This window comes from Mesoplodon mirus (genome assembly GCF_964341445.2).
Source record: "Mesoplodon mirus genome assembly, chromosome: 7".
Taxonomy (NCBI): Eukaryota; Metazoa; Chordata; class Mammalia; order Artiodactyla; family Ziphiidae; genus Mesoplodon; species Mesoplodon mirus.
The window spans coordinates 61,597,712-61,622,464 of NC_138983.1; the positions used below are offsets into that span (position 1 = coordinate 61,597,712).

General features: G+C 40.9%; 1 protein-coding gene across 3 annotated transcripts in view; it reads right to left on the reverse strand.

Moving 5' to 3' along the window:
- The window catches only part of DENND2B (DENN domain containing 2B), a 154,204-nt gene extending 129,827 nt beyond the window's left edge, over nt 1-24,377 (reverse strand). For 2 of the 3 annotated variants that reach the window (XM_082629244.1, XM_082629245.1), the window contains exon 1: nt 24,236-24,377. The gene's annotated coding sequence lies outside the window, so the exon portion shown is untranslated. The remainder of the gene's footprint in view (nt 1-24,235) is intronic. The other variant, XM_082629246.1, reaches the window with a different exon arrangement.
- Nucleotides 24,378-24,753: the final 376 nt, after the last annotated feature.

A 24,753-nucleotide genomic window follows, 5' to 3' on the forward strand; every position in this document is an offset into this window, starting at 1 on the left:
ACAGAACACAGGGAAACTGAAGAGAAAACCACTGCAAAGGCCAGCAGATGGGTGACAAAAGAGGGAAAATGTAATCTTAAACTGAGGACAAGCTAGGGGCAAAGGAATCAGATTTTTTCTTTAACGTTGAGATTTAAAAATAGGATTCTAGATCTAAATGTGAATGTAAATAGACTGTCATCTAAGAACTGACCAATCAGAAGCCAGAAGAAAATATATCACAATATCAAGTCATAAAGACAGGAATCTATGGGAGTGAGATGGGGTCGCCTAGGAACTCAAGGCTAGAGGCAGAGAAGCACTACCGCGGAGTATCACTAGCAGAACTGGAAGGGAACTCAAGGGACCTAGACAAGGTTCTTCCAAAAGGAGAAAAAGCACCAAGATCATTCAGCTGAAAGAAGGCTGGGGGAACAGAAGAAGTCACTATACAAAACTAGGTCCATTGGTTTAAAAAAAAAAAAAAAAAGAGAAAAGAAAAAAAAGAAATCTACCTGATGATGCAAGAGAGAAACTCTCCAAAGAGTGCGAAAGCTGTGGAATGGGAAAGTTCTTACCACCAAGGAAATGCCACTTGAGCTTTCCAGGAACCTTTAAGAAAGAAAAGGCTTCAAAGGGCATAGGACTCCTCAATTGTGTTAAATGAACAAAAAGAAAAGGGAGGCTTCCACAACAGAACAAAGAGGTCTGAGGCAGGCCTTCTACCACTGCCCCTGGGGGCAAAAGGGTTTTCTCCAGCACTCCTGTGACCAGTTATCTTAGAGAGCACACAGTGAGGTCAGCCTCAGAGAGGCTGTTGGCTGTGCCTGCATTCTCCGTAGGCAGGCTGACCTTGGGAGCAAGGACGAGGTAACCTCACCAGCAAACGTGGCCACTGGAGGTCACCCTCCAGCTGGAGGAAAGGGAAAGAAAGAACCTGGAGCTCTTACCCTCAACAGGTTTACGTTCTATTTGAGCAGCCAAGACACACATCCCAAAGAACTAAGAAATCCTGCATCAACACTTTAGCTCAACAAGCTCCGATAAGCCATCCAGCCTCTGGGCTTGGAAGACTATTCCCTTTCTTAAAGGAGAGTACTGGGCTTCCCTGGTGGTACAGTGGTTAAGAATCTGCCTGCCAATGCAGGGGACATGGGTTCGAGCCCTGGTCCAGGAAGATCCCACATGCCGCAGAGCAACTAAGCCCGTGTGCCACAACTACTGAGCCTGTGCTCTAGAGCCTGCGAGCCACAACTACTGAGCCTGCGAGCCACAACTACTGAAGCCCATGTGCCTAGAGCCCGTGCTCTGCCACAAGAGAAGCCACCGCGATGAGAAACCCGTGCACCGCAACAAAGAGTAGCCCCCACTCGCCGCAGCAACTAGAGAAAAGCCCGCGCGCAGCAACAAAGACCTAAGGCAGCCAAAATTATAAATAAATTAATTTTTTTAAAAAAGGAGAGTACTGACAACTAAGGCAGTGATGGGCAAATGAGAAAAGGTCTAATAGTCACAGAACATATCAAAAGGTAATTTTAGGAGACAGAGGAATTGCTTCCTGACTGTGAACTTATTCACTCACTAGGCAAAGTCTATGAGACAAGGAGCTAAGCCAAGGAAAGTATTTTAAAAGGATGGAGGGAGTGGAGAGGGCAGCTCTTCCCCAGGTGGAAAAATTGAGAAGGCAGACAAAAGGAAGGAGTGAACTCCATGGAAACAGGGAAATCCCCCACCCCAAGGCTTCATGTGTAATCAAAGGCAGAAAGGACCAAACTAATGTAAACAGGCCAAGGGAAGCTAATGTGCCCTTCTCCAGAGAGGCCAAAACACACACTTCCCTAGCATGGCCCTGGAAATGCAGAAGTTAGGTGTTCCCTTAGATGAGAGAGGCAGCCTGGGGGAGTTGGGGAATTCCCAGGCTGCTCCCGGGCATTTTTTTCCTCGGAGTTCCCAGACACTCAGAGAGTTCACAAAAACTCCCGGGCACAGAGACCAAGTAGAAGGTAGAGCTAAGACTTTACTGCTTGGAGGAAAATGCTGTTTGCCCAAAGTTCCCACAAGAGAGAATCAGAAGAAAATAGCCAGGGGGAACAACAGGACCACCTCCAAATCTGAGCACCTAGGCCACAAGCCTGCGGGCTTCCCACACTCCTCCTTAGCTCCAATGCAATAAACAGCTGCCCTGGAGAAAACAATGGGCCTTTGTCTGTGCCTCTGCCTTTAGATTATCTTGGAGAACCAAACAGGATAATTCCTTTAGAGGAGTGGTTCTCTTAAATACTGGCCCAGGCCATGATTAAAGTTTTTATCATGTATAGCATCCCTCTCAAATTCCTACCTGATCCACAGTGGGCAGTAAGGGTCCCGTGCAGCCCTGGCCTGGTACATGAATCAGTCGCAGACAGGTTCTGGCCGCACTCTTCCTGGAGCCCTCACCAGTCAGACACCAGAGCTATGACTTCTGCTTTCTCCTTGGCCTGGCCACAGAATTAAAAGCCGAACAACTTATCTACTTCTCTCCATTCACCAGAATATTCCATGCTGTGTGAATTACTCTGACAGTTGATGCTGTTTTCATCAACATACCTGTTGAAATGCACTATCAACAGTAACTGTGATAAAGTGTGAAACAAGCTGGACAGTCAAGCTTCTCCAGATGTTGTACTAACAAATAAAAATTCCCCAAATGACAAACACATCAATAAATTTTATGTTGTAATTTTTCTTGATTCAAGATAGTTTAAATCTAACCTAATTTTGTAAAAGAGGAGAATTAGGTGCTTTCTTGCAAAGAGCTGCCCTATTATCCTGTTTTATCTATTGTTTTTAATTTATTATTCTGGTTTTCAAATGTCCTTTCTTATATGATGTGATGATGGTAGGTTGGGGGTTTCTGTTTATTTTTGGCCTCTTTTCCTGGGAAAAATATCTTAAAATCTAGGAATTCTATATTGGCCTCAAAAAATAAACAAACAAACAACTGTGTTTTATGAAATTCAATATCCTATAGTATGCTAGTCTTTTCCCATTTTCCTCCACAGAGACAACTGGTGGCAAATGAATTGAAGAGCAATTTCTTTCAAACGACCAAGGACTGGATGCCACAGCACAAAATCCCTTCACATGAAACAGAGACAGTCTGAAGAATTCCTAGTATCTTCCCCCTCAAGACCTCTCTCCTCACCAGCATTACTCCTCTCCCCAAAAGCCTCCAAATAAAGTGTACTCAGAGTTTTTCAGAACAGTTAGCTGGATACCATGAGTTCCCTAATTCAATCCAGAAGATCGCTCAGTTTCCATGATTTCAGCACAAAGCATCATCACAATGTAGTGGAAAGGGCTTTGGAATCAAATGAACCTGGGTTCAAATGTGGGATCTTGGGAAAGTTACTTGATTTCTCTGAGTCATGATTTCCTCCTCTTCAAGACAATCAGTGGAATTTATGAGAGTATCAAGCAGTGACTGGCACAGAGTAGGTCTCCTGCACTGACTCAGTTCTTGCTTGACAGCATTCCCTCCTACTGTCCCCCAAGAGCTAGGCTTTTCAGAGAGTTCTTTGAAAACAGAGATCTGGAAATAATGAAGCCAAGTACAACTTTTTCCCACAAGAACTCAAAGTCATGCGGCTTTCCTTACCTTGCCTTGCTAGTTACATTCCATAGCTGTCCACAATTCCTTTCCAGCCTCTTTTGGAAAGGCCGGGGCACCTATTTTATGGTATAAATCCCCCTCTTCTCCTTCTTAAGAGCCTAGAAGAATAAATAATTAGGTGGCTCAGGGTTCTCTAAGGGCAGGGCTTTCAGTGTCATCCTAGAAAATATTAAAATGTGGAAAAACCACTCATCTCACCACCTCGTGTTTCTGTGTAGTATCGATTCAACCCTTCTGGAGTTCGTTCAATCTGCTCTGAGCAAATACTGAATCAGGTCTCTAGTACTTTGCTGAACAAATGTTCCAAACAGGCAACAAAAAAAAACATAATCAATTTTTTCAAGACTACATACAGCCTCATTTTATAGTACTCCTATTTTGATCCCTGTTAATGGAAGCCTCTCCATCAGGAAAGCAAAAGAATTCCCAGTACCAGATGAGCCAGAAGAGTGACCTCACATACTACCTTTTCCAGGACCATAGAATTTTACACAGTTGAATTCTTTATAACAAGGGTTATTTAGTCAATGTAAATGTTAAGCTTGATTTAATTTGCAGAAATTTGTCAAAGTTTTTCATGTAAACAAATTCATAAATCGGAAAAAAAATTATTTATTGGTCCAAAGATCTCAAATTTCAATTCCAAAAGTAGAGTCACCCTTTTAAATGACAAGCAGATGACCTCAAGCAAGCAGGTGGCCAAAGGGGGTAAGAGCCCTTGGACTCCAGCACTAGTCTCAGTCTGCCCATTGCTACTAAGGTAACAAAACCTGTAAGAGGAATAAACCCTGGGTGGGCCTCATTTTACTCCCCTACAAAATGTAAACAAGGATCTCTACATTTGTAAGAAGGAACAGAAGATTACCAATAAGGAAAACAGTCACTGGGAAGGAAGCACCATTAATGGATCGCTCTTGCCCTCACTACCTCATGCCTGGCCAAGAGCTCCCTCCCCATACCTCCAACCCCACTGCATCTCCCTTTTGGGCCATCAAAGTGTACTTTCGGGCTGGCTTTAAGTCGCCATCTGGTTCATGCCACTCCTGCCATCTCCCCCAAAGTTTTCATGTTCGTTTATACCTCTGGGCCTTTTGCATAAACTGTTCCCTCTTCCTGGAATGCCTTCCCACCTCTATTATGCTAGCCAGCTCAAAGAGTCCCTCAAGAGTCGGTCCCCACAGCACTGCTTCTAGCTGCTTTCTCTGACCCTGGGGCTTCCTTTGCATCTTTTCCTTATTATTCTTCCCTATCCTTGCTATCATACTCTATTGTAAATGTTCATTTTTCAAAGATGCCCTAAGTGAATTTTGCAAAACAAGTACTCCTTCCATATATTTAAATCAATATTTACATTTTTGCATCACAGATAGTAGTAGTAGAGATATACCTTCTGGCACATCATAAACATTGACATTTTAAAATAAAATTACTACGTTACTCTCTTAAGTGAATCCAAATGAATCCAATGAAATCTAAATACCACAGTGATTTGAAATCTACCATCATTCATTTAAAAAAAAACATGAAATTTTATACCATTCTTTTTTTTTCCATATACACTTATCATTTTTACTTCCTCCTCAGAATTTTACCCTAATATTTATGCTTGAAAATATTTTACTGGTAAGCCTATGATACTTCTCTGCATTATAAGTATTATATATAAATTGATATATATAAATTTTTTAATTCTCCTATAACAGTAAGCTCTAAATGTTAAAAAATTTTTTTTCTTCTGGATTGGGCTTCCATTACCTTTGTTATTAATATACAATTGATCAAAACATATTACAAATTTGTATTATTAAATATAAAAAGTAAAACTGTATTGCAAATACATTAATTTTCCATTTTTATAGTTGCAAGTGCCAAGAAGCTCTGTTTACATAAATAACTAGACAGGAATGAAGGAAGTTTTGTTACAGTAATATCAGTCAACCTTTGCACTCCTGAGCTAAATGCCAAAATTAGACAGTGGTCTATCATCAAAAATTATTTTTAATGATCTACCAACTGACAATTCTTTCAATTTTGTTGAAAGCAAAAACTAAAACCCACCTGATTTGTTAAAGGATTTGTTACTCAGAGTCACTCACTTTCTCTAAAAGTATTTTTAATTGCTCCTTTGCTAGCCAACTGGGAAGTTTTCACACAGCCCGCACACAAACGGCAAGATTCAGGATGAGAAATGCTATGTCTTCTTTTTGTAAAGTGAGAGAAGAGTGACTGAGAAAGGGGACATCTTGAATACAACTGTATTCACAGACCTGGAGGCTGTAGAACCAAGCAGCCAGTGCTCCAGAAACAGGACCAAACGGTGTGTCTCTCAGGTACAAACCACGTCTATCAAAAGCTTTCTCTTATCACTGGAGGGCTCTTCCTTCAAGTTAATCCTAACAAAGATGAAATGGGAATTCAGAATTCCATTTCTCTTATATAAAGTCGTTTTCCAAAATGAGGGGTTTGTAATTAAGTGACCATTAATTAAATTCACCATCACAAAATTTAAAATGGCCCAATTCCTTAACCTTTATAATGAGCCTGAAATGAAATCTCAATATATTGAAAAGGACTTCTCACAAATCTCAGTAAATACAGTACAAACAAAATAGTCTGAAACTATGAACGGAGGGTCAACAAGTAAACTTACAAAAATGAATAAATAGGAAAAAGATATGAGTCAAAGAAAAAAAAAAAGCCTTATGGTAGAAAAGAAGAACAAAGCCAATCCCTTTAACTGAATGCCTTCCTCACAGTAAACACCCAATCAATCAAATTTACAGAACGGCTGATATTGATTCTCGAGGTATAAAACAGACTATCATACTGACTATATAAATAGTACAGGCTGCAAAAGAAATGGTAAAAACATAAGGTCCATACTAAACCAATGAATAGATGAATGTAATAAAAATAGAAATGATGCTACAGAAAAAGCTAATCAGAAAAAGATATAATATACAGAAAAAAAATTTAATGAAAGAAATAGGTTCAAAGAATGCAAAAAATGACAATCATGAGAAGGGATGCAGCTCAGAGAACCACCTGCAAATAACAGAAATCTTTGAACAAATGACCTCAAATCTGTAATCAGAATTTTAACAGAAGCAAACTGGCCAGAAGTAATTAAAGAGTTTGGTCTGAAAACAAGATTACAGAATCCTAAACAAAATCAACAATGAGGAACTAACACTATGTATGACATTCTCATACCTTTTAAGTATGAAGAGAAGAAAAAACTCCGCGTATGGAGAAGACCCAAATTTGAATTTCTTCCAGTTTTGCAGAGGATATAATTAAGGCCCAGATATGTATAAAAAGCTCTGAGAAAGTATTTCACCTCAAATTTTTTAACAAGATGAGAAGATGCCTTGAGAAAATGAAAACTAATTAAGAAATATACCCATCACATACCTCGTCCAAAATATAGATTAAAGAACTTTAAGTGAGACTTAAATGTTTTAAGTTTAAAAAATAAGATCAAAATAAATAAATAAATAAATAAATAATAAGATCAAATAGCCACAATCAACAATTTCTTATTAAAAAGATAAATAAAATGCTAAATAGGGAAATAACAATTGTCAAGAATAAGTCATTCGTAAAAATATACAAAAAGTAAGAAGCAACAGACAAGAGGAGGAGCAGTATCAGAACATGAAGATAAATTAACAAGTAATTTATACAATGTCAGTGACATTTATAGAAGAGGCATATTTATAGAAGAGGCATTTTTTTCTTAACTTGCACAAATTTTTTTTTTCTTTTTCAAATTCTTTTCCCAATTAGGTCGTTACAGAATATTGAGCAGAGTTCCCTGTGCTGTACAGCAGGTCCTTGCTGGTTATCCATTTGAAATATAGCAGTGTGTCCATGTCAATCCCAACCTCCCTAACTATCCCTCCCCCCAAACCCTTCCCCCCGGTAACCATAAATTCATTAGCTCTAAGTCTGTGAGTCTGTTTCCATTTTGTAAATAAGTTCATTTGTATCATTTTTTTTAGATTCAACATATAAGCGATATCAAACAATATTTCTGGTGGTTATATATTTTTAAAGTCCTTATCAGTTAGATATGTTTTCTGAAATATTATTGGGTAAAATAACTCAAAATTCCAAAAATGATGAGAGAGTTAAATAGATAAAACAAAGTTGGCAAAATGAAGATAATATTTGATGCTGGATAAGAATATATGGGAAAATTTAAAGCTTTTTTAATTAACGTATTTATTGGGCATCTACTAAGTATCAAGCTCTGCCTTGGTATTAGACACAGTGATAAAACAGCCTCAAGAAAGAAACACAGTAAAGTAAGTGTTCTTAACCTAGGGTTCACCTAGGCAAATATCTATGATTTCTATCAGTGACAAAGTCACAGTTAGTACTATTACTACTGTGCTCTATTGCCTATACTCATAATTAAAAGAAATACTAAATTTCAGTAAGGGGTCAGCGAAAATGATGATGTAATTTTTTCTACCCAAGTTGCAGACCCTCTGAATTCTATCCATGAACCTCCAAGGATTACAACATTCTGCAAATATTCATTAAACATCTACAAGGTGACAGTCACTACTAGGCACTGGGGATGCAAAGGTGAGGAGAATATAGTCTTTAAGCTACACAAATTAAAACAGTTTGGCATTATCACCATAACAGACAGACAGCCCAATGCAACAAAAGTCTAGAAACACACCTGAGTGTGTGTGTGTGTGTGTGTGTGTGTGTGTGTGTGTATATATATATATATATATATATATATATATGAATTTACCATATGATTAAAATTGGCATTTTCAAAACAGTGGGGAAAGAATGGATTCTTTAACAAATAGGACAACTCCTTGGCAAAAATAAAGTTAGCAGAGTAGTTAAAGCATGGGCTCTGGGGTTCAAATACTTGAACCTGAATTCTGTCTTTGCCATTTACTAGCCAGGCAACAGTCAACAGGTCAATTTCACAGTGATACCAACAGAGAAAATAACAGTGCTGACATCACAGGTTTGTTGAATGTATTAAATGAGTAATTACATGTAAAGCATGTGCCTGGCATTAGTGCCTGGTGTATAATATGCACTCAAAAATATTAGCTATTACTATTATTTTATAACAGAATAAATTCCAGATTGAGTAAATATTTAAATTTAAAAAATGATATCATAAAAGAGGTAGAAGAATATATAATGGATATTTACTTAATCTTGCTGAGGGAAGATCTTTCTAAGAATGACACTACAGGTAAAAAATTTTTGTTAAAAGATTAATATATTTCACTACATTAAGTTATTTTAAATGTTTATATGTGGAAAGCAATAAAGTCAAAAGTTACACTGGGGGAAATATATATATATATATGTGTGTGTTGAGTCAATATCCCTAATATTAAGAGTTGGTAAAATCAGTAAAAATAAAATATAAAAATCATGAACATGTAAATCACAAAAGAAATATAATTAAATGGCATTAAACATATGAGAAAATATTCAACCTCAGTAGCAATCAAAGAAATGCAAATTAAACAACAATGCAATACCATTTTTATCTTATCAGATTTGCAAATATTACTTTCATTCTTTTCATACTTTCATTCTTGGCAAGGATGGCTATAAAGAGACACTCACTCCCCCTAGCAGAAGTATACACACCTTAAAGACTTTCTGGAGGGTGATTTGGCTAAACACATCAAAAGCCCTTGAAAATGTTCATCTCTTTCATCTATCCATTTTACCTCTGAATGAATCCTCCAAAAAAAATCAGGGAACCACACTAAAATATAGGCGTCAGGATGTTCATCACAGTGTTTTTATAATAGAAAAAACAGGGAAAAAACTAAATTTAAATAATAGGTTAAAGTGGATAAGTAGTATTTTATGAGTGCATGTTTATTTATTTATTTGTTTTAAAGTGTTGGTACAGATTTTGGTATATATGTAAGCAATGGTCATCTCTGTATAGTAGAACTGTAGATGATTTTTTTGTCTCTGTTTTCTAATTTTTCAAGAAAGAATATGAATTACTTGTATAAAACTAATTAGGGGGGGAAATGCCCCATCCATGGGCTCTTAAAATTGATGAATAGAGAGAAAGACGTGTAAATAATTAACTACCTATAATAATCATGCCTCCAGAGTGCTCTCTGCACTGGATTCTGTCTGGAGCTGAGTTTTAAAGGATGAATTTGCCAGGGAATGAAGTCAGAAGGCCAAGAGAATATCAAGCACAAAAAATGGAAGGGAATAAAAGCCTGTGTTGGCAAACCACAGGCCATTTCAGCATGGCAGCAAGGGGAGGTCAGGTGTGAAGGACTTGAAGTAAAAGCCAGATGACAAAGATTTTTTAATGTCATGTTAAATGAGTTTGGAATTATCCTGTCAAAGAAGATTCAATAAAGAGCTTTTGTGATTCACTTACATGAAGATCAAGAAAAGGCAAAACAAATGGTAACAGAAGAGTGGTTAGGGCTAAGGATGCATATACTCACTGGGAAGAGACAGAAAGCAACCTCCTGGGGCACTGAAAATGTCCTTGATCTGAGTGGTAGTTATATGGGCAAACACAAATGTTAAAGTCCATTAAGCTATATGCTTAATATTTGTGCACTTTACTGTATATTATTTCTCATAAAAAGGAAAGAGTTTTTAGCAAGGAAGTATGGTAATTGACTTGTATTTTAGAAAGCTCACTCTGGGAGCAGCCTGGGAGATTGACTTAAGAAAATCCAGGGGCAGGCATTCTGAGACATTAAAGCTGCATTCCAGGAAGAAGATGGTTAAGACTTTAAATGGGTTAGAGGCAGCAAGAGAGCAAGGAGGACTTTTGAGAAATGGCGTGACAAGACTTTATGAGTGTGATTACTGAGAGAGAAGGAAAAATCAGAGATGAGTCTGTAAAGGAGCTGGTGAATACAGGAGAAGAAAGAGCAGCTTTCCACAGATAAGTATTGACTCCGACAGTCCGAGGTGCTTGTGGATCATGCAGCTGTCCAACAGCAATAATTATAGACACTAACTATATGCCAGGTAGTTCTGAGTACTTTACCTATATTATAGTAACTCATTTAACCTCACAAAAACCTTATGAGGTACCCACTATTATTACCCCATTTTACGGATAAGGAAACTGAGGCACAGAGAGGTTAAATGACTTGTCCAGGACCAGATATAAGTGGTGGAAAAAGGATTTGAACCTAGGCCATCTGGCTCAAGAGTTCAGGCTCTTAGGTGACCACTGAGATATAGGTGATATAGTCTCTCACATAAAGGAAATAGTTGAATCCCTGGGGATAGCTGAGATCTCACAGGAAGAGAGTATGCAAAAATACAGAATAACATGCTTTTTAGTGTTGTCACAAGGGTTAAATGAGATGACATTTGTAAACCTCTTATAGATACACAGGTCACAGAGTCAGCACTCAGTCAAAGGAGTCTATTAAGGATAATTCTTTTTTTTTTTTTTTGCGGTACACTGTTGTGGTCTCTCCCGTTGCAGAGCGCAGGCTCCGGACGCGCAGGCTCAGCGGCCATGGCTCACGGGCCCAGCCGTTCCGCGGCATGTGGGATCTTCCCGGACCGGGGCACAAACCCGTGTCCCCTGCATCAGCAGGTGGACTCTCAACCACTGCACCACCAGGGAAGCCCAAGGATAATTCTTCAACAAGATAATATACAAAAGGGACTGACTGGGTTAGAATAAAAGAAGTTTAAGGGACATAACAAACGGATATAGCATGTGGTTATAGGTTCGATGTTGGTACGGAAAAAATGACAGGATACTTGAGGATCAATGGGGAAATCTGAAACGTGGCCTGGGAATTAGTTAAAATATAAATTCTCTGAACAGGAAAAGTGGAGATAATTTAAAAATAAGATAGAATGAAATACAGTATGTATAGTGTGATCTTGCTTTGGTAAAAAAAACAAAGAATACAAATATGTACATAGATATGCTTAGAGAAAGGTCTAGAAGAGGGTGCACAAAGATGTTAACAGTGGTGATCTCTGGGTGTTGGGAAAGTGAAGGTTTTAATTTTTTTTATAATTTACTACAATGCACATATTTATATATATATGTATATATATATACTTTTTAAATATTTATTTATTCATTTATTTATTAGGCTGCTCCAGGTTTTAGTTGTGGCATGCGGGATCTTCATTGAGGCATGCAGGATCTTTAGTTGCAGCATGCGTAATTTTTCACTTGCAGCATGCGGGCTCTTCGTTGTGGCACGCGGGATCTAGTTCCCTTACCAGAGATCAAACCTGGGCCCCCTGCGTTGGGAGCACTGAGTCTTATCCACTGGACCACCAGGGAAGTCCCACATATTATATTTTTTAAAGAACCAATTTAAAGTTGAAGATAAAGATAATTTTATATTTTGTAGTTCTCTATTAAAGAAGCCCACAGACACGAAGAAAGCAGAGCAAACCTCAGACAGTACACAAGCTAGTTCCAGATGCCAAGCAAAGGAAGAGAAAACAACCTCACTCCAGATGGCAATCCAAAGATTCAATAAAACACTCCTCTTTTGCAACTGTCTTCTTTTGTTCTGAGCAGCTGCTTTTTCCAAATGATGGGGAAATTTAGCATGATTGCCTCCCTCTCATTTGTGTCATTCATTCTACGAAAACAAGACACCACGCCCCTCTCAGCAACCCCAAAGAGCCAATGAAGCAGGCAGAAGTGAAGGGCCTGAGAAACACCAAACTCTGCGTGCCCAGTGTCTACAACGCAGGCAAAGCAACTTTCAGAGGAAGGAAAAAAGTTCCCATGGAAAAGGCTCTTCTTAGGGATCACACGGGCAAAAGAAATTCTTCTGGAAAGACTGCAAACTTACAGGTTTCATCAGGAAGTGCTGCCCTTAATGGAATTTCCCAAACTTAATGCAAAGAAGCTAATTTTCATTTCTCTTAAATTTAAAGACAGGGCCAGGGACAGAGGTAAGGGAGAGAAGGGAGTGCCCAGTGTGGGTAGAACAAATGAAGGAGGTACAGTACTGCTGACAACACTCCCCTCTTGGCCAGGAATCCCAGCAAACTGGAAGCTACCAGATCTACCTGGCAAATTCCAGTCAACCAGTTGAGAACCCTCCCCAATTCTTACCTTTCTTCAAAACTGCCTCAGCATTCAGCATATTGGCTGTTACACAGTACACATTCAACAAGTGAATGCAAGCATAAGTGAACAGTCTGAACTAACTGAGAGCTTATGGACTGAGCCATATAACCTTGGGGGCTTAAAGACCTTAATGCAAAACAGAACCAAATGTTAATATTCTATATTAATAACATTTGATACAATATGATCAAAAGATTAAAGCTCCAATGCTCAGCACAGTATCTGGTGTTTAATAGGCCCTGCTCAATAAGTATCTGTTGAATGCTGAATACCCTAGGATTTTTTCTGTAACCCGAACTCTCAGATCCAGGATGAGATATTATTTGAAGGTCTGTGTTCTCACTTCTTGCTGACTTTTAAAGTTTTTCCTTAGAGATGGAAAAAGATTCCTGAGGATGGAAAAACTTTTAAAGTATCACACCCTGAAGGATTTTTGCTAGGCAAAAAAGGAAAGGAAAGGCATTCTCAAAGAAAGAATACCTGAGCCAAAACTTGTAGCTATGATTGGAAAACAGTGTGCAGTGAGTGTGGTGTGGCTCAGGTGTAGACATTATCAGAAGCGGCAGGAGATAGAGCTAGAAAGATTGGCTCTGAAATATAAAGGGATTGTAATCTCCTTCATCTCTGAATTCCCCAAAGCACTTAACACGGTGCCTAATATGAAATCAGTGCTCAGATGCTCGGTAGGATGGATAGATGCGTGCAAAACCTGAGCAAGCTTTTCAGCCTGGCTCAACACTGTTACAATCAGTAATAACCTCGTATCTTCATCTAATGTTAATGAATTGCTTTTTATAATGCTCAGAAAATAATTTATCCACTGACACTTTGAAATACAAACATCTGTGATTCATATGTGAATAAACCTGACTTGCTGGAAGAGTCTGTCACTCCTCAACTAATAATAAATGCTCACTGAAACTACAGTTAATTTTATAATACCTCCCTTGTAAGAATTTGTATTAAATCTTTTCTTTGAAAATGTCTAAAAAGGAATGTTCCTTTCTGGTCCAAAATCCTGTTACAACATTAAAAAAAAAAAAAAAAACAACTCTCAGATTTTTTTATGCCAAAAATAAATAAATAAATAAAATATCATACCCTGTGCCAATTCACTGGCCTGGTAAGGACTGTATCAATCTGTTCTCATCAGCTCTGGTTGAAAATTTATGTGGACTACATGTATGGGCCTGGGCTTTATTGCAACCCATCCACCCAAAGCATCTGTGGGCCCAGGAGGCAGGTCTTACTTCCATCGGCCTCCTGAGTCCTAAAAAAACAGTGCAAAGTTGGGGTCCCTGGAGGCCTAACTCCCCAGCCACAACACAGCTCCTCTGACAGAGAGGTCCAGGCCCTCTCTTAGAAGCTGCTCCCACTCACTGTCCATCTGTTCCTCCTGCCCTTCCCCATCCCCTCCATCAATGTTTGCACACTGGTATAGTGCTATCTTCTATCCCTACTTTCCTAACCTGGCTTGGCTTCTTTAAGAGGAATTATCATTTAGATTCTAAAATGTCATTTACAACCATGTACAGAATTAAGGTAAAATACCAGTTCTCCAGGCTTTTTACTCCCAAACTCTCTTAAAAACCTAGGTACACACATCTTACCAAAGGATTACATGTCATCTTCAAAAACCACCACGAATGTCCAAAAAAAAAAAAAGAAACTGAAATGCTACTAGGCCCCTAACTACACTAATGCCTGGATCGTTACAAGGGCCTCCTAACTCCTCAAGGCTCCACTTTTCTTCCTCAATTCCAATCCATTTTCTATACTACCAATTATGTCACCTTCATTGGAGAAAAAAGACAGGGCAAGACTTAAAGCATTTTCACATGCCTCCCTGTCATTCTGAATTTAAAGTCTTCATGATAACATTCAAGATCCTCCAGGATCTGGTCTTTACTTTATTCAGCTTCCCATATCTCCCATGTATCTTTTGTATAAACCTGCTGATTCAATTAGGATGGCCTAATTTCCATGCCAATTTCTATCCCACACAAGCCAGCATCACTGTACAGAGGAAAGAGAGTTGACCTAGGAAACTTAATACCTGGATTCCAGACACATTTCTGACATACACTAGTTGTGTACCTTTGGATAAGTCCTTCGCCTCTCTGGGCTCAGTTTCCCTGTCTATAAATAGAAAGATTGAACCAGATCATCTTAATAATCCTCCCAGATTAAAAAAATTACACTATGGTACCTCCCTGGTGGCAGAGTGGTTAAGAATCTGCCTGCCAACGCAGGGGACATGGGTTCAAGCCCTGATCCAGGAAGATCCCACAAGCCCCGGAGAAACTAAGCCCGTGCGCCACAACTACTGAGCCTGTGCTCTAGAGGCCATGAGCTACAACTACTGAAGCCCACATGTCACAACTACTGAAGCCCATGAACCTAGAGCCCGTGCTCCACAACAAAGAGAAGCCACCGCAATGAGAGGCCCACGCACCGCAACGAAGAGTAGCCCCCATTCACCGCAACTAGAGAAAGACTGCACGCAACAATGAAGACCCAACACAGCCAGAAATTAATTAATTAATTAATTAATTTTTAAAAACTACTCTATGATTCCTATATGACCAACCAAATCCATCTCTCCTTCAAAGTCTGCAAGTCCGCTGTGAATTTTCTCTAAGCACTCCAGTCCACAATACCCTCTCTTCTCTGAACTCCTATGTCTGGAATTCAAAATAAATCAAACAATGCATTCATTCAACTAAGATTTTCTGAGCATTTTCTTGGCCAGATATTATGGCAAAGCCTTGGTAATAAACATAAAGCCAAGTAAGACCCAGACCTGTATGTATCACCTGTATATCTCTTTCCTCTCCACTATTTTTTATCCAAGTAAAGTAATGTTAAACATGAACATCAAATGCATATGACACCGTTTATTCATTTAACAAATATTTAAGGAAAACTTTCCATGTCCTGTTCTAAAAAGTAAAGATACCAGGAAACAGATGGACCAACTCCCTAACCTCATGGCGTTTGTTTATTTTTGTAAAAGCAGACAGGAAAAACACACAAATATGTAATGTAATTTTAGGAAGAAAAACAAAGCAAGCATTAAAGATTGACTAAGAGTAGTTTACATTGGACGGTCAGGGAAAGCCTCCCCGAGGAGGTGCATCTGAGCCGACACTTGAATGAAGTGAGGGTGCAAATGAGCAATATTCAAGAAGAGCATCCCAGGTGCAGGGCCAAGGCTCTGAGACAGAAGAGATGGAGTGGAAAGCGAAGAGCTGGTGGGAGGGCCAGGAGTTAGAGCACATAAGGACTTGGTAGTAAATGTGAATTCTATTTCTGAGTGTGATGGGCAGGATTCCTTATAAGGGCTAAAGCAGGGGACGAACATAATACTTAGGTTGCTGTGTGAGGAAGGGACAGGGGTAGAGGAGCTCAGGACCAGTTAGAAGGCTAAACAGAACCAGTTAAGGGCTTGGCATCCAGTCTCCAACTAAGTTCACATCTTGACTCTCCAGTTTATGAACTGTGTGATCTCAAAAAAGTTCACTTCTCTGACCTCAGTTTCCACATCTTTAAGTGAGGATAATAGTACCTACATCACCAAGTTGTCTGAAGATTAAACTAATGCATGTAAAGCCCCTAGAACAGAGTCTGGCACAAAGTAAACATTCCATGAACGTTAGTACTTTAAAGCCATGGGATCACCTAAGAAAAGTGCAGATAGAGAAGAAAAGGGGGCTTCAGCCTGAGCCCTGGGGCACTCCAACATCTCCAAAGGCCTCCATTCAACCCAAGGTTTTTCCATAAACCTGCAATGTCCTAAGCCTTGTCTGGGGACCCAAACCCCCGGTACGCAACTCACAATTTAAAGCTTGATAACTTAATACTTTATACAGTTCTTTAGGCAACAATTATATGTTCTAAGTTCAGGGTTGTTTTTTTTGTTTTTTTCACATACTTGTATACCCACTACCATGCTTGGCACAGAGTCAGACATATACTAGGGTGTTTGAAACTCACTTGTGGACACATCAAGTAAGTTAAAAATTTTTAAGTCAATATATTATTATATTTTTCTATTAAGGAAAAAAAGCTCTTCGTCTTCTTCAAGGAATGATGTGGATTATAAGATACCCTTAGTACCACACCATCATCCAACCATCAGGCCCATCTTGCTAGAGATAGTCACAATGGCCAAAGCACCTGCCACGCCATTTTCCCTTCTGATTTCCAATCCTTATGCTTTGTGTATAAACTTTTCTGTCTCTTCTTTCCTGGAGATTTGTCTAGGTGTAAAAGTCTCTCCTATCTGGCAACATGTCACACTCAGGCCCCTGGCCCCCAGTCCCTATAGCCCTAAAGAATTCTGGACACTGAAGCCAAATTATTCCTTAAAAAAACACAACAGCATCAAAACTTAGGTGAAAAGAGGGAAAGAAAAATGGGCATAAGCCAAATACACATCCAGAGAATCATCTAGGAGGGCTCCTTCCTTCCACCAATGCACAGGTGTCACAATGCCTTTGGCTAGTGACTCTGAGTATTTATCCACAGCAACTTTTTTTTTTTTTTTTTTTTTTGCGGTACGTGGGCCTCTCACTGTTGTGGCCTCTCCCGTTGTGGAGCACAGGCTTCGGACATGCAGGCTCAGCAGCCATGGCTCACGGGCTCAGCCGCTCCGCGGCATGTGGGATCTTCCCGGACCGGGGCACGAACCTGTGTCCCCTGCATCGGCAGGCGGACTCTCAACCACTGCGCCACCAGGGAAGCCCAACTCTGAGTATTTATAAAATGACCTCAAGTGATATGAGTTTCCAACAGAACAAAGGTAAAAGTCAATGAGGGGGAAAAAGAAGTTCTAAGAGTTTATTTCTTTACTCAATTTCCACAGAACTATATGCCCCTCTGTTTTTCTTCATTGTCCCACCCACCTTCCTCCCCATGCCCCCAGCGCTGCTGATAACCACAGAAAATAATGCTGACCCACCAGGACCAACTCTTGATGTGGCTTCAACCACATCTGTGCCTCAGATCCTGAGATCTGCCCCTGGGCCCCCAGGGACCAGTAACAGTGACAAGGATATGGGAACTATGTCGGCGATTTGAATGTGGGCAGAGCTGAGCACATGAAACTGCTCCCAAATTGGCTTTCTCACTCATATCTAAACCTGGAACAGACAAAAGGCTGCTAAATGTTATTTTACCAATACCTTTCAGCAAAGCTATTTCTAACTAATTTGGACCACTGAGCTACTTATGGGGGTTTTAAAAATGGTCCATCTGAAATAAGATACAAAGTGTCCTCTGCCTATCTCCCATGACTCTGCTATCACTTTCTGTATAAACACTTTGGTACTAAATTCTATTCTAATTCAAGGCAGTGACCTGTCAAAACACAGATGTGGAGGGAAAAAAACAGCAAAACAAAACCCTCACTGCTCTTATCTCTGATTAATTGTACATTAAGGACTCAAATGAACACTCTGACCTTAAATCCCATTTTTCCATGCTCTTCCTAACCCTATACAGCACTAGATATTAATTTGTAAGCTGGTTTTCTTCATCCCTAGGTCTCTGTGTATAGATTCTAATGTCCACTGAGAAGCAAAAGCTTTGATTCCCCTCCCATAGCAGTACAAAGTTTCAGGAGGACTTCCATTCCCTTTGGATCCCAGTGTTAGGATCACTCTGGTTTGTGTAGAAGCCCTTCGGGTCTAAGCACCTAGAATCCAGCCCTGGCTCAAGTGGCAAGGCCAGACTTTCAGGAAAAACTTCTCCAGGCAATCCTTACTACTAACCCATTGGGCACTTTCTAAGGCAGGAGATATTACACTAAGTGGAGTTCCCGGCACCAGTATATGTAACCTAACATGACTAATAGCAAAAATAACTGACGGCGCCCCATTCACTCACTAGAAAATACATGCCCACATGCTGAGCCTCTTTATCAGGGGTCATCTCAGCATCTAGAGCAGAGGCCAGAGTGATGTACAAACAGCCACTTCCCCATAGCAGTAATCCAATCGGGGGTATCCAAAAATTACTTCCCATCTAACTTCTCAACTCTACCCACTAATCACCTAATATTAAGCATGTTCACTGAAGAAAAGCAATAAGAGAACAAACAGATGCTTGAAAGCACTAGCCAGTGCTTTGTCCATAGCAGATATTCAATAACGTTAGTTGAACACCAGAGTGTACAAATGGTAGCAATACAGAGTGCTTCCTTGAAGACCAGTGTCTGACAAAATGTCCCAAGACACTGACTCTTCACTAGAGGCTATATATACTCCACTTTAGCCTGCGAGAAAGGGAAGAGTAGGGAGAAGGGGAAAAAAAATCTACAAATATCTATATTCAAACTTGTCCTTAGCTAAATTAACACCAAGATCCCAACTTCATGTCAAAGAAAGACAAAAAGCCACCAACATTGACACTTGTCCACTCAAAGCAGTTTCCAGAACACTGACAATCAGGACACTCAGCATGTTCTAATCACTATGGCCCTTGATCACAAGAGGTCCATTAAACAGGGTTTTCTTTCTTATGCTATTAATAAAGGGTTAAGCAGATTATTTCTATCATATTTGCTTGGGGGTCCTAAATTCCGGTTTGAACAAATGATTCCCACACTTCTAGAAAGGCCTTAATTGGCTTAGTCTGTTACTTTTAGTGCAATCTTGCAAAGGCTGGAGTCTTTTTAAGTCCTTAAAGGACTTGGGCAAAATTCTTTTGGTGATAATTTTTTTTAAAAAAGATCATCTCCAGAGTTTACATATGTTCCACAATTACTCATGCTGATAGGGGAGAAAAAAAAGCACATTTTATTTCCAAAAGGCTCCCTTCAATCTGAAAGCTCTAATTGCCAACATATCTGATATTGACTTCCTGCATAAAACAACACACAAAACAACAAGTATAATCATAGGTCTAAAAAGCAAGACTTAAACAGAGAAAGCTCAGCTTGTTTAGCCAGAGAAAGAGAAGGGAAGGATGGGTACAGAAGGAACAATCTGCACTTTTGGTAGCTGACATTAGGGTCCAGGAAAGACAATTTGTCCACTCTGTGAACAACTATGCATTGAAGAGGGATGGGAAAACAGTAAAAGTAAGAAACACTAAAAGAAAACTCAGGCTAACGACAAGGAGATAATCTGTGATCATCAGTCTGGAAAGCTCAGAAAACATTTCCTGGAGAGGTTGTGAAGTCTCTTGAGAGAGAGCAAATCTCTTGAGAAAAATTTAAGGATATTTGGAGGTGGAGTGGGTTAAAATAGTCAAGTGGTTCTACTATACTAGGAGATTACATCTGAGTATCAAAAGGATATTCTAGTCCTATTTTTCTAAGCTTTTAGCTATCTTAGAAAATCTAAATCACTCCTTTAATAAATTATAAAAATGACAGATGCTTACGAAATATAAAAACATTAACAACTGTATAAGCATTGAGCCAAAAATGCAACCAAACATCTCTGACATTTAAACAAGAGCACTGCCAAAGTCTCTTTCTGAGACCCCAACTCTCAAAACTAACTTCAAGAGCATTCTCACAGAAATCCACACCAAAAGATCACCAGTAAACTAACAATGAGATCTGCCATTCTCTGGAGAGAATCCTAGATGGTTTTCCTTTCTCATCTGTAACCACAGGCTACAGATAAAACAAAATGGCTTTCAGGTGATACAAGATACAAAACGGGAGAAGGAACCAAGGGACTTATCAGGGCATGAACTACAGTTCATCCTGGGAGACTACCCTGGTCTAGAAGAAACAGATAAACTGAGCTAAGAAATCCCTCCAACATCGAATTCCAGACACTTCTAAATAAATGGCAAAGCTGGAACCTTAACCCATATCTTTGGACTCTAAATCCCCTACACCAAGAGGTCACATTCCTCAGAGGTCCAAAACCCAAACTGAGTCATGTCCTGACACATTTAGAGGTGCTGGTGAGAATTTCACACACCAAAGCCTCATTCAATAGGGCAAGCTCTCCAGTTAGAGGCTCCTAAAGGTAAAAATGGATTTGGAGAACTGAGATCAAATTTTGGTTTGGCATTTTTTTATTTTACAAAAAAACATGGTTGACTCTAACAGTTAAAACTTCTTTAGTTGACAAACTTGATTTTTCTGTCAGCTGCCCTTTTTGTGCAGCCTCCTGTTACATGATATTCCTTGGCCTAAGAACCAAGCCTTCAGAGCACCGACACATTCAGAGGAGGAAAAGGCCTAGAGGTTGCACAAGGAAGAGCAAGAAATCTAGATTGTATTCATTGGGGGCTTCCCTGGCAGCACAGTGGTTGGGAGTCCGCCTGCCGATGCAGGTGACACGGGTTCGTGCCCTGGTCTGGGAGGATCTGACATGCCGCGGAGCGGCTGGGCCCGTGAGCCATGGCCGCTGAGCCTGCACGTATGGAGCCTGTGCTCCGCAGCGGGAGAAGCCGCAACGGTGAGCGGCCCGCGTACCGCAAAAAAAAAAAAAAATAAATAAATAAATAAATAAAAATAAAAATAGATTGTATTCATTCAAAGTGGGAGACAATTCCAACAAAATGGCTCCACCCACTGCTGCCCTTCCTGAGTCCATTATCTGCAGAGAATCAGAGGGCCTGCCTACAAACTTGGATAGTCAATGGCCCTGTAAGCTCCCTAGCTGTACACATGAACAACACAATTAACTGGTAAGAAATGTGGCCAGGTAGAAAGAGCTTTGCACATCTCTAAATCCTGGCTTTCCTATCCCTTCTAAATTCCCACACAGTAACTACCCCAAGGCATCCTATTGCTCCTCCATAACAAAAAGTGAAATAAATGTACGTTTTCTCTTAATTGGTCTTATTAATAAGAAAGGTAATCTCAATTCATTTTTACCTTGCTAGTGCCAAGTTTTAAAATTCAGCATTTACAAGAAGCAACGGAATGTTGGGGGAAAAGGGCATCTCAACGTAAACAACATCTTTAGGGCAGAGGCCCTAGTTTGGGAGCTCAACTTTGCCACTTAGGAAAGGCTCTTAAACAAATGACAACATTGATCTACAACCCAGGGTAGTCAGGAAAGAAAAAAATTTTTAACCAAAGCATGGAGAAACACATGGGGAACATAAATGACAAACCGGCAGTCGTGCTGCTCCGCATACACATTCCATGTCAACGCTCACCTGCTCGGACCCAGCTCTTCTCTGATCCCTGGCAGCCCTGTGGTCTGTGCAACCCATTCTTACCTAGTGAACAAAGCCATCGAAGGATATGGGAAATGGGGCAGGAATTTACACACCCAGATATCCCGACTACACTACTTTCTTTAACCTGCTAATTAAGAACTACATCTTGCACTTTACCTAAGATGAGCGTGTCACATTCCTGTACACAGATGTCACAGTAATCTAAAAACACTGCCTATCACTTCTTCTCTCAAAACTCTTTAAAAGCTAGACAATGTTACAGGATAAAGTTCCAGCTCCTGAGCCAGAATTCAAGCTGACCAGTCTGCTTCAACTGAACCTGCCATTGCCATTGTGGAAGGCAGCTGGGGAAGCACAAGCTTTAGAATCAGACCTCAGGGAGCTGGAATTCCAGCTCTACCTCTTACTATTTGTGTGATCTTGAACAGGTTACTTATCTTTTTGATCACCTCTCTTTAAAACAAGAACAGCAATACCTACTTCATAGCACTAGAAGATGGAAGAGAGAACATGGCATATGGCACAGAGTAGATGCTCAGTAAGCATCACTTCTTTCCCTAGCTCCAATCCAAAAGGTCTACTCTCTCTTCTCTTGAAAATTCTCCCCATCAACTTTCCACTAATTTCAGAACCATGCTTTGTTTCAACGCCTAATTGAAATCTTTTCTCTTCTATGAAACTACCCTGGCTTATAATCATTTTCTCCTCTGAGCTTCTATAATTCTTATAGTCTAAGCCAATGGATCTAAAATTTTTATTGTTCTCTTATGTGTCACTCCTCTTTCCCCGATGAGTCCACCAACCCAAGAGCAAAGTTTTTATCAATTGTCAAGCCAATAACAATTTAAGTGTTCAATGAAAAATACTTTGAAGATTCAGTTGCCTCGAGGTTGTCTACCAATAATGTTGCCCTTCTGGCCCAATTAGGGGATATTACCACTTCCCACATACACTTGACCAAATCTCACCCATATCTTGGGGAGTTTTTCCAAGGGTAATATTTATTTGGTAAATGAAAATGAAGCCTTAATCTATGAAGTCACAGGGGGACTCTCAGCCAAGCTGGCAGAGTCCAAGAAGCTTTAATTCACTCCATGCATTCAACAGGTTCTTTTTGAGCCCTTGCTTTGTGCTGCCCTTAATTCGGCATGGGAGACATTAAGAGCAATCTGGTCTCTACCTTTGATTAGCTTTCTGGAACCTAGACTATTTCTGATCCGTTAGAAACCCCTATTTCTGAAAAATCTCATCAGTGAAGGGATTCACTTTCTGAAAATATTACTTGGAGAAAAGAAAAAACAAACAGTAATACAGTCACTTGGGTTTTAACCTTGTGGCCTGTCCTAAGATGGCCAATTGACGTATGTGCACATAAGGGATGGCTCAAAACAGCCCTGGAGATGGGATAATGACCCCTTCACCATTCCCAAGACCCTGTGGTCCAAACAGCAGAAACACCTGCATGGGGATAAAAGCAAGAGCTGGACTAAGGCAGCATTAAGGCCAATTCTCTCACTTAGTTAAGTTGTTTTACTCAGGTTCAAGTAATTATAAACCACATTCTCATAAAGACCACAGGAAAATGCAATAATCTCTCTTTAGAAACACTTGAAAACGTTCAGTCTCTTGAACTCTACAAACTACTGAATTCTTTAATAAGGTGGCATAAACGTTGGCTGAAGTGTGGTCCATTAGTCTTGGGTCACTTAAAAATACTCTTTTAATACTTAGTGCACTTCAGAACAAGGGCGAGAAAGGAAAGGTAATCAAAGTAATAGAGTGCGAAGTTCATTTTCCTTTGTTTGAGTTGTGTGTGTGTATTCTTGAAGGAGCCTGCACACAAACTACCACAGCTCCAGGTAAGAGCTGCAGAGCAGCCCGGGCGCGTCCAGGGGCTCGCACAGAGCCCACTCCCAGGACCGCTCGGACTTCGGGCTCCTCGTCGCACACCACAGCTCTGCACTTCCCCAGACCCTCGTCTCCATGTTCCCCACCCCTAACTGCGCGCCCCAGCGGAGCCGGGAAGTACGGCTAGCCACGAGCGTCCGGAGGGCAGCCCCCAACAGCCCAGCTCGTCTGCGCCTTCAGAGGCCCCCGAACGCAAACACTCCCAGGGCTGGAACACCTCCGGGGCGAGGAGTGGTGAATAGCGGGAAAAGGGCTAGGACTGCAGCGGCAGGGCAGGGCGCGGCAGAGGCAGAGCCGGAACCGGTGGCCCTCCTGCCCGCCACCCGGCCTGGAGCAAGGGCACTGGGGCGGGCAAGCAAGCAACCTCCCGGCGAGAAGACGGGCAGGGAAAGCCGGGGCGGCGGCCCGGACGCACTTACCTCTGCGCTCCCCAGCCAGGCTGGGCGCTCGCACGGATGGGGGCTTGACTGCAGCCGCGCAGCCCGGAGGAGGAGCCGCTCCGGCAGAGAGGGCGGTCGGCGGGCGGGCATCCGCGCCCAGGGCTGCGGCCGGGCTGGAGGGAGAGAGAAGGGAGGGAGCACAGATTTGAGTGGAGGGGGGCGTGGAGGAGGTGTGCCTCCACCCGAGACCGAAAGGGTGGGCTGCTGGAGCCTGGCGGAGGGGGTGTGCTCGGAGGCTCAGGAGGGAACAAGAAAACCGCGCCGAGAGTGCGCAAAGGGGGAAGGGAGGGCGCTGGGGATGGGAAGACGGGGCTCGGGGGCAGGGTGAGGAGTCGGTCCTCAAACTGGACTGGCCCTCACCTCGGACCATCCGACCAAGAATTGTCTGGGTCTGGAGCAAAGCACAAGGGGGTCTGAAACTTTATGTCATTTTCTCATACACACGTGACCCCCCTGCAGTCCAGATGGTTTCAATCACTGGAGGAAAAAAGCGGCTC